General features: G+C 33.4%; 1 pseudogene; it reads left to right on the top strand.

Moving 5' to 3' along the window:
* Positions 1 to 3,525: 3,525 nt before the first annotated feature.
* On the top strand, positions 3,526 to 9,072 carry LOC122033932 (annotated as a pseudogene).
* Positions 9,073 to 10,072: the final 1,000 nt, after the last annotated feature.

The following is a 10,072-nucleotide window of genomic DNA, read 5'->3' as shown; positions in this document are numbered from 1 at the left end:
ATTGGTTAGGCAAAGACCTAGTGAACATAAGGCTGCCTATGTTCGCTCAACCGGGCAAAGGCCGGTTAAGCTTAAGGGTACTCAACCTTATAAAACTCTTAGCCTATGATCAGCTGGGTGAAGGCCGAGCGAACATAAGGCTGCCTGTGTGCGTTAGATCGGGCAAAGCCCGGGTGAGCTTAAGGGTACTCAGCCTATAAAACTCTTAGCATACGATTGGTCGGGCGAAGACCGATCGAACATAAGGCTTCTTGTGTGCATTCGACTGGCAAAGCCTAGGTAAACTTAAGGATACTTAGCCTTATAAAACTCTTAGCATACGATCGGGCAAGACTGAGAGAACATAAGGTTGCTTGTGTGCGCTCAACCGAGTAAAGCCCGGGCGAACTTAAGGGTACTCAACCTTATAAAATACTTAGCATATGATCGGTCGGGTGATGGCTGAGTGAACAAAAAGCTACCTGTGTTTGTTCGATTGAGCAAAGCCCGGGTGAACTTAAGGGTACTCTGCCTTATTAAAATCTTAGCATACGATCGATCGAGCAAAGGCCGATTGAACTTAAGGCTTCCTGTGTGCGCTTGACCGAGTAAAGCCTAAGCTAGATTAAAGGTACTCAGCCTTATAAAACTATCAGCATACGACTAGCTTAATGACAGGTCGAGATATATTCAACAAAAGGTATTCTCAATATACGACCGACTTAATGACTGGTCGAGATATATTCAGTAGAAAGTATTCTCAATATATAACCGGCTTAATTATTGGTTGAGAAATATTTAACAGAATGTATTCTCAATATACGACTAGCTTAATGACTGCTGAGATATATTCAATAGAAAGTATGCTTAATACACAACCGACTTAATGACTCACCGAGATATATTAAACAGAAGGTATTCTTTATATATGACCGGCTTAGTGATCGATCGAGATTTATTCAGTAGACAAACAGTCGACAACATTAGAACAGTCGGGCAAACTGGTTGGGGAATATTCCCTCGAAGCTTCTTCATTAATTAATCAGTTACAATGATACACTCCATCGGGTATTTCATCAAGGGCTCAAATCATAAATGACAAAGGATGTACATATGGGGTAAAAAAAAGATTCCTCGGAGGATTATTGCACGACGCCTAGGTTGTACTTTCTTCCATCACCTAACAAACTCTAACAAACTGGGGTTCACCTCATGATCGCGGAGGTTATGTGAGGTGGTATAAAAGAGGAATCCTCTCCACTGGCAAGATATGCAAATATTTACATCTGAAGTTCTATTTTCTTACACTTTCGCCACTACTAGAATAAATACTTTTTGAGACACAACAAAATATGTCTTAAGTTGTAAATTTGGTGTCTCAAAATATTTTTAAGATGGCGATGAGACGGTAATGTAGCCGTCCCCAATACAAGGGTCTCAAAAAAATATTGAGACAGTTGTACTGTCTCAAATGCTATTTAAGACGGTGATGAGACGGTTGTTCAATTGTCTCAAAAATATTTAAGACAATTATTTTTTTTGTCTCAAATGTTATGTCTTATCTTGTGAAAAAAAAACTAGAGACACTAAATTGAGATAGTAATGTGCCGTCTCAAATAGAAGTGAAGACAGTAAATTACTGTCCCTAATGCTTTGATTTGTTAATGCACCATTTGTGACCAAAATTAATAAACTTAAAAGAACATTTACTATTCAAATTAATCTAGATCAGATTAATTGAATTGTCATTTCAAAACAAAAGGAAAAACTCTCTTTATAAATTAAAAGTGATATACATAATATAAAATTCAAATATTTTTTAACTTACAAGCTAGTCAGTACATAAGTTTCATGCCAACATTCATCCAATAATAGAAATATCTACATATTCATCATTAATTTGATAAGAAAAAAATTACTATTCTCATGAAAGTTACACAAGAGAAAGCCTAAAGAACAATTCCTCGTGATCTAGAGATAACTTCTATAATCCTTCTTCATCAGAATCCTGAACATAAAAAAGCTCTTATTAGAGATCATAAAGATGATTTATAATATACACTGTTCAAAAAAATCAATAAACAAAACTTTTCAATAAGAAATCTCTTCATCTAATACGTAATCCTATTTCTTGTAACTATGTATATAAATAAAGCAAATAACCCAAACAATCTAATCGAGCATTTATAATTTCAACATCTTTCAGAGGCTACAACAAGTTTGCATGAAGTAGTCTAGTCCTGGAATGCACAAAAATTTAAGACGGGAGGAAGAAAAGGAAATATGAAGCATGACAGAAGTATGCATGATTGCTCATATTTCATTTAGAAAACACCAAACAAACTTTAAAAGTTGAAAAAATAACACTAATTTCTAAGCATTAATATTACATGTATTACATGTTAACCAACTAATATAAGTTGAACTGAGTTTTTTTTTTAATCTTTCCAATTAAGAAGACAAAAAGATCTTACTGAAAACGTATTATACTACTAGATGTTAAGGTTGTACATGCACAAAAAGAATGATGGAGGAATAGAATGAAGTAACATGAATAATTTCAGATATTGTACATGTTGGTTACTTAATCCTTGTACATGTGAAATAGTATTATCTGCAGTCTAAATAAAAAATAGTGTATGTATCACAAAACTATCAAAATTCATCAAAAAATTAGTTATTTAAATAAAGTCAAGATACCTTTTGATTACTAAAGTCACTAGATTCCATGCGAAGATGAGTAAATGGGGATTCATGATTCTCTAACTTTGATTGAACTGCATCTATTTGAGATTTCATTTGATTTAGAATAGGAGTCACTACTTTCATACACTCTGCTACAACTTTCTCCATAGTCACACTACAAGAAAAACCCTCATAGATATCGGTGGAACAACAGCGGTTTTAAACAAAAACCGATGTCTTTGAGTATTTTACACCGGTTTTTCCAAAAACCGGTGTCTATAAGCGCAGATTTTTGCTCATAGACATCGGTTTTTTAAGCCGATGTCTATGAGCGCCTTTTTTCATTAATAAACACCGATTTTAACAGCGGTTTTTAAAACCCGGTGTCTATGATAAAATAAAATAATTTAATTTTCCCACCAATACTTAGCCGAAATTTGCAACACTTCACTCTTCCCTCCAAATCTAAACTTATATCACGCCGTCCACCGTATACCGTCGCGACACCACCACCACTTTCCTCCTCGCCGCTGGCCATCCGACCATCTCTCTCAGCCTCATCTCCCTCTTCCCCTTCTTAGATCGACGCCCCTTCCTCTCCCAATTAGGATCAACACACGACGTCCTTTCTTCCTCTCTCCGTCTCCGTGTCCGTCTCCGGTCGTTGGGATACCGCTTCAATTTTGTCGTCTCCCCTCCAGATCCCCGTCGGCAGTGATCTAGTCTCGAGATCCAGTTCTTAAATTTCTGGTCAGAAGAAGCTTCTATAGATCCTGCTTCGGATTCGAGCCCTAGATCTATTTTCCGATGTGCACCCCCTCTTCCTCCATTTTGATTTGTGTTTGTCTGATATGTTTTTGATCTGGCAGATATGCTGACCAAATTCGAGACGAAGAGCAACTGGGTGAAGGGTGTGAGCTTCCACAGCAAACGTCCCTGGGTCCTTACTAGCCTTCACAGTGGCGTTATCTAGCTATGGGATTACCGCATGGGCACTCTCATCGACCGCTTTGACGAGCACGATGGACCCATACGCGTCGTCCACTTCCACAAGTCCCAGCCCCTTTTCGTATCCGGAGGTGATTGTTGGCTTGTCCTGATAATGCTCAGACTACTTCTGATCTTATTTCCCTAGCGTTGCATTCCTTTTTGTTCATCAAGTATGAGTTCAGATCTTGCTCAGCCTTCTTTGATCTAGTTACCCTGGCGTTGCATTCTATTTTGCTCGTTAAGTCTGAGATCAGATTCCTGATGCCCTTCGCAAATTGTGGCTGGTTTGCTTTCATGATCCTGAGATTAGATGAAATTGCTAACAATGTACATTTTTTAAATTAAAGATTCAAATCTTCTTGACGATGATATTGGAATATGCTGTATTTGCTTTTCTTTGACGTTTTACAGCATGCTAGCTTTAGATATGCTCCAATAATCTCAAGGGTCCAATTCGGTTACACTTATTTCTGATAAGGATGTTGTATTTGCAGGAGGTGACTATAAGATTAAGGTCTGGAATTATAAGACACACCGGTGCTTGTTTACCCTCCTTGGTCATCTTGATTACATTCGCACTGTGCAGTTCCATGATGAGCATCCATGGATTGTTAGCGCAAGTGACGACCAAACTATTAGGATATGGAATTGGCAATCTCAGACCTGCATTTCTGTATTGACAGGGCACAACTACTATGTGATGTGTGCCTCATTTTATCTATCATCGCTACTAAAGTCCTTCCTCATCTTCGACAGTTTCATCTTCTTGATCTCTTGATTGCAAGTATTAATTGATTGATGCATGCAATGTGTTTGATGAATTTTCTCAAACACTATCCTGAGTTGATTTTATCATTTTTGTTTGCTAGATTGAGGAGTTGTTATTTCCTGTTGCTAAGTTGGTTTTATGTATTCCTTGAACTATCAAGTTTCTTTTATGTCTATGCTAATTCTTTTCACTGATATGCCATGTTTTCTGTTTTATAAATTTACCTCTTTTTGTTGTTGTTGTTTCTATAGGATTTGTGTGTTGGGCTTCTTAGACGCGCTACATATACAACTTAAAGGCTTTGATCATTAAGTGAGTATTTTCTTTTGACCTTCTTGTTAAATCGATTCATGACCAAGTTAATTATGATTTTGTGAATTTATGAATCCATCTGAATAGTTCCTAATACGGTTTAGGGTTTAGGTGATGATTCATGAATGACTCATAGTTTATTTATTGGTATAATGATGAAGTGCAAATTTTGTTTGTCATACTAAGTTAATTGTTGCTAAAGGAGGAAAGTAGGAAACAACTCTCTGTCACAGGGTTAAGCTTATTCAGAAAAATATCCCAGTTATGCTTAGGACTCTCGGTCAGATGGCTATTGCTAATCCAATATTTACCCATGGTCAGCTACCTCCAAGGGTAAGTCATTAAATATGTCTTACTTTTTTTTTTTTGCCTTCCTACTTCAAGATTGCTTATATGTACTGTGGAAATTTTTATTTTTTTTTCAAAATCTATTGATTGAATTAATGGTCATTAGTAACTATATTTTTTAGTTACTAGCTAAACATTTGTTGCAACAAAGATTTAGTTTGGCCATTTTATTTCTCATCCTCAAACAATCTGCTGTAGGTGAAATATGTTGACCCATTACTACACTCATCAATTGTTAGAGATGCAGCATTTGAGACTATGCTAAAGCTTGCTCATTCTATAGCCTCTTTCTAGTTGGGCACACGAGATAGCTGCTGCTTTGTATATTATTTCTGAAAAAGATGTACATGCTTGGCCCTTCATTGGGTATTTTGAGCAAATAGTTAATGAATGGTCTTTTATTGTCATGTAAAGTTGGATCACTTCCAATAGATTTGTTTACCTTTATATTTCCGGTATATTTCTATCTAAATTTAGTTATAATCTAATTTTACTTGTTTTTAGCTATTCTTTTTAATTGCTTCATTTCTACTTAGTAATAAAGTATATTTTTCTCCCAAGAAGATTGCATACACTTCACAAAATGACAGCACTTCGTACTTCTGAGCCTCCATGGCTATTACACCTGGGAATTTGTGATATGACAAACACTTCTAACCTATTTTCTAGTATTAGTTAGTTGTTGCCATATTTTCCCCCAACAGATTTCTTCTTTACAACTTGTTCACCAGTTTTCATTCTCTTTATTGTTAGAATGTAAGTTTAGTTTATATTAGTTTTAGCTCATGAGTAGTTGCTAAATGAGTGTCAATTCTTTTGATTCATATGTCTCTCTGTTTTACTCTTAAAATGATAGGTCATATCAAAAGAAGTTCCATTGAGGTGCCTCTTGGAGCTACATGGGTTCAGGGAATAATGCGAACTTCAGGATTTGATACAATTCCGGTACAATGCTTTGCTAACATATTATGAAATTGTGAACTTGCACTTTATGTAATATACTCCTTAACAAATATGCCCTTTGGAGAGGCCTAGGAAATCGGGAGTATCTCCTTCAGTTAAATCATTTACTTTTCTTGTTAAAGGTGGTTTTGTAATGGAGTTGATTGTTGCTTAGTTTTGGTCCAGTGGAATTGCTAGCCATGAAGTGACTCTCATAGATTTTGAGTGAATCAACTAGCTATTTCTTACCATGCATCTTATCATTAAAATGGAGTGATAGAAAAATCTGAGGTGTCAGATTCACACTTTCATCCATCAAATGTGTTACTGTGTCATTATTTTGCTTGTGTACTAGTAATTTCTTTGCATTCTATTTTGAGTAAACATGTGTTGGAAATGAGATATCTTGGTGATTGTGGGGAAATTCAATTTTCTTACTAGCTATCTACATTTCCCGGGGGTCGGGTCAATTAATAGCTCTCACTGTGCTAGTGCTAATTTAACATTAAGATCGATCTATAGAGGTATCTACTCGTTTGGTCCTAGCATGTCAAAGCTTTCTATATTTTCCAGGTCAGCAAATGAGATATACTTGCATGGTGAAATATATCATTTTTTTTTGGCAAGCCACTTTACCAAAGAAGTATTTGAGATCACAAACTCTTCAGTCTATAAGTTTTTATCTGTGAAATATATCTTTTAAGTGTGTAATCCAGTGGAGTCTATCACTTGTAATTGATATCTATATAAATAATAAAAAGTACATCTTTATGATTGTTTGTTCCACTTTGTAATCTAGTAGTTTCCCCGCTGGCAAATATCTTTTTGCCGGAGTTGTTGATGGAAGGAACATTTGGGCAAATGATTTTGCATCCTCTCTCAGCACACTTGCGGGTCTCGAGGTCATTGTTGGAAAAGGTCGTATTGGTGTAATGCCTTTTCTTTCTTTATAATTCTTGTTTTTCTTCAAAATGCAGCTGATATTATTTAATGTTTGTATGTAGATAAGCTTGTTGTCTCAACTTCGTGCACACGACTGTCGACCTTGTCAACGAGACAAATTAAACTGGATACTGAGATCAAGGGCTTGCTGTAGGAAAGGTATTTGATTTTTGAAAACTTTGGATGAGGGATGCATTTGCATGGAATGTAAATTGCGGATACTACCTTGATGTGTACAATATCTATTACCTTTTGATGTTGTAAAAAGAATATTTGTGTATTTTATGGATACTATTATAAGAAGAATATTTGTGTAATTTGTGGATACGGATTTGATGTGTATAATATCTATTATCTTTTTATGTTGTAAGAATAATATTTATGTGTTGGTTACATGGATATTGACTTGTTTGTATAATATCAGTTTTTCACTGTTTCAGAAATTGAATCCGTGTCATTAAGCAATACTAATATTACATCGATTTTCCACCCCTGCTAAAACCGGTGTCATTAACTAATATTACATCGGTTTTCCACCCCTGCTAAAATCGGTGTTATTAACTAATATTACAACGATTTTACACCGTTGCTGAAACAGTGTCGTTAAGTGATACTACACCGGTTTATAACCGATTCGAAAATCGGTGTCGTTAAGTGATACTACATCGGTTATAGTCCGATGTCTAAAATGGCAGACCTTTTACATCGCCTTCATATACATCGGTCGATTTTGTAATAGACAGCGGTGGCAAACCAATGTCTATGAGGGTTTTTCTTGTAGTGTCATTTTAATTAACGCATTTGAATGTTCATTGGATGACAAGGGGTGAGTACGCATGTCAGAAGGACTAGGACCTAAACCCATAGTGTGAACATAACCATGCCTTTCATTTCCTATGAAGCTATTAAAAATCTTCTGTCGCAACTTAGGTGTTTGATCCACAACAGGTACCGCTGATAATTTTTCTTGCATTTGACCCTAGATGTTTATTAACATCAATAAATATAGATCTTTCACAAGTAAACATAATGATAATATCTTAACAATATAAGAATTATAAATTCATGTGTTTACTATTAAATTTGCAGCCTCGGCATCAACTTGAAACTCCATTTTTGCAACGAGCCTCAATGTACGTTGTTAAGGGATCAGTTGACTTTCCATCAGTTGCCAACTATATAAACTAACCTACATTTGGCAAGGTTAAACTAGATTGTGAATTAGGTGGATCAATTGACTGCAAATTTTGTTGTTCATCTATAAAAATAATCATTTATAAAAGAAAAAGTAGTTCGTGATTTATACATTTATGAAAAATAATCTATTTGACAATCATTTATAAAAGAATAACACCTTTTCTAGAAGTTCTCTCCAATGTGATAAAGCTCTAACTTCAGAACTGTCGGTATTCAATGTCTACAAACGAAATTGTAAAAAAAATTAAATGTGCATCATGACATCAAAGGATAGCCCACCCATCTTCAATTGTAATGCAAAAAATCATCACTAGATCTAAAACCTTATAAATGGATTATAGAAGTGAGTGTATGAGTGAATCTTGTAAAAGTATGCTTGCTTTGTTTGGTATACAGTAAGTAATAATTTTAAAATTGTTGGGTTCTCAAAAGTAATTATATTAATCTTTTATTGAACATCTTAATTTCAATAGGATGGAGAACCCAAAATAAAAGCAAAACTCGAACAACGTGTTAAAACTTGTCAAATTTTGGAGTGGTGTGATTAATTTCCTATTACTCCCAACATCACCAACAAACAATTTCCTCTTTTTGACTTGTAATTTATCACAATTAAAATTAGGCTAATTTCGCCACTGCATCCAGAAATTTTTTTAACCAGCGCCGCAACAAAATACTACTAAAATCAAATCAAAGACAATAAGAAATATACCATGTAAATTGATTACCAGCGTAGCTTAATCGGGCAGATCACAGGGCGGGCACGACAGGGTGAGAAGAGGACGAAGAAGGCGGAAGCGGCGGTAGTGGTGGAAGTGGTGGCGACGGCGAAATCGACGATGACGGCGGCAGAAGCGGCGACGGCAACAGCGGGGGCAATGGCAGCGACAAGAGTAGCGACGAAGTGATTTAGGGCTCAGGCTCATGAGAAGCGAAGTTGAGAAGAGAAGAGAAATTAAAAAACAACTTTAATAAAAATTTACAACTTATAACATAGTTTAAAAATAAAATCAATTTTCTAAAATATACTAATTTAAATATAAAATATAATAAAATATAATATAAAATCATTTTAAAATTTTAGAAAACTCAAAAAAGTTCTATATAATCATATAAATTTATTTTCATGTTAACTATTAATTATATTATTTTTATTTTCCTAAATAAATTTAATTAAATTAAATTTATACAAATTTGGAATGTATAACTTAGCTTTGATAAATAAAATTAATTTTCTAAAATATACTGATTTAAATATATAATATAATAAAAAATCATTTTAAATTTTAAAAAATATCTAAAAAATTCTATATAATCATATAAATTTATTTTGTTATTAAATATTAATTATATTATTTTTATTTTCCTAAATAAATTTAATTAAATAATATTTATACAAATTTAGAACTTATAACTTAGTTTTGATAATAAAATTAATTTATAAAATATACTGATTTAAATACATAATATAATTAAATATAATAAAAATTCATTTTAAATTTTTAAAAATCTAAAAAATTCTATATAATCATATAAATTTATTTCCATATTAAATATTAATTATATTATTTTTATTTTCCTAAATAAATTTAATTAAATTAAATTTTAATTAGTTTTAATTAATATCATCCTCTCTCTCTCTATATATATAGTAAATTTATTATTTATTCTTATTATTATGTTATTTAGTGTTTAGGCATATCCTCATAATTCTTAAATTATCAATATGTTTTATTATATCATTAAGTAATAAATTAAATATTTAATATGTTTTTATTTTCATAATTCATAAATTATCAATAGTACCTAAACACAAATTATAAATTAAAAAATTTCATTAATTAAGTTAAATTTGAAAATATATTTTTCTATGTTATTATTGTATAATAATTATATAATGTATATATA

The sequence above is a fragment of the Zingiber officinale genome, chromosome 11B, assembly GCF_018446385.1.
Source record: "Zingiber officinale cultivar Zhangliang chromosome 11B, Zo_v1.1, whole genome shotgun sequence".
Lineage (NCBI taxonomy): Eukaryota > Viridiplantae > Streptophyta > Magnoliopsida > Zingiberales > Zingiberaceae > Zingiber > Zingiber officinale.
The sequence above is the reverse complement of the archived record's forward strand: the minus strand, read 5'-3'. Positions and strand labels throughout refer to the sequence as shown.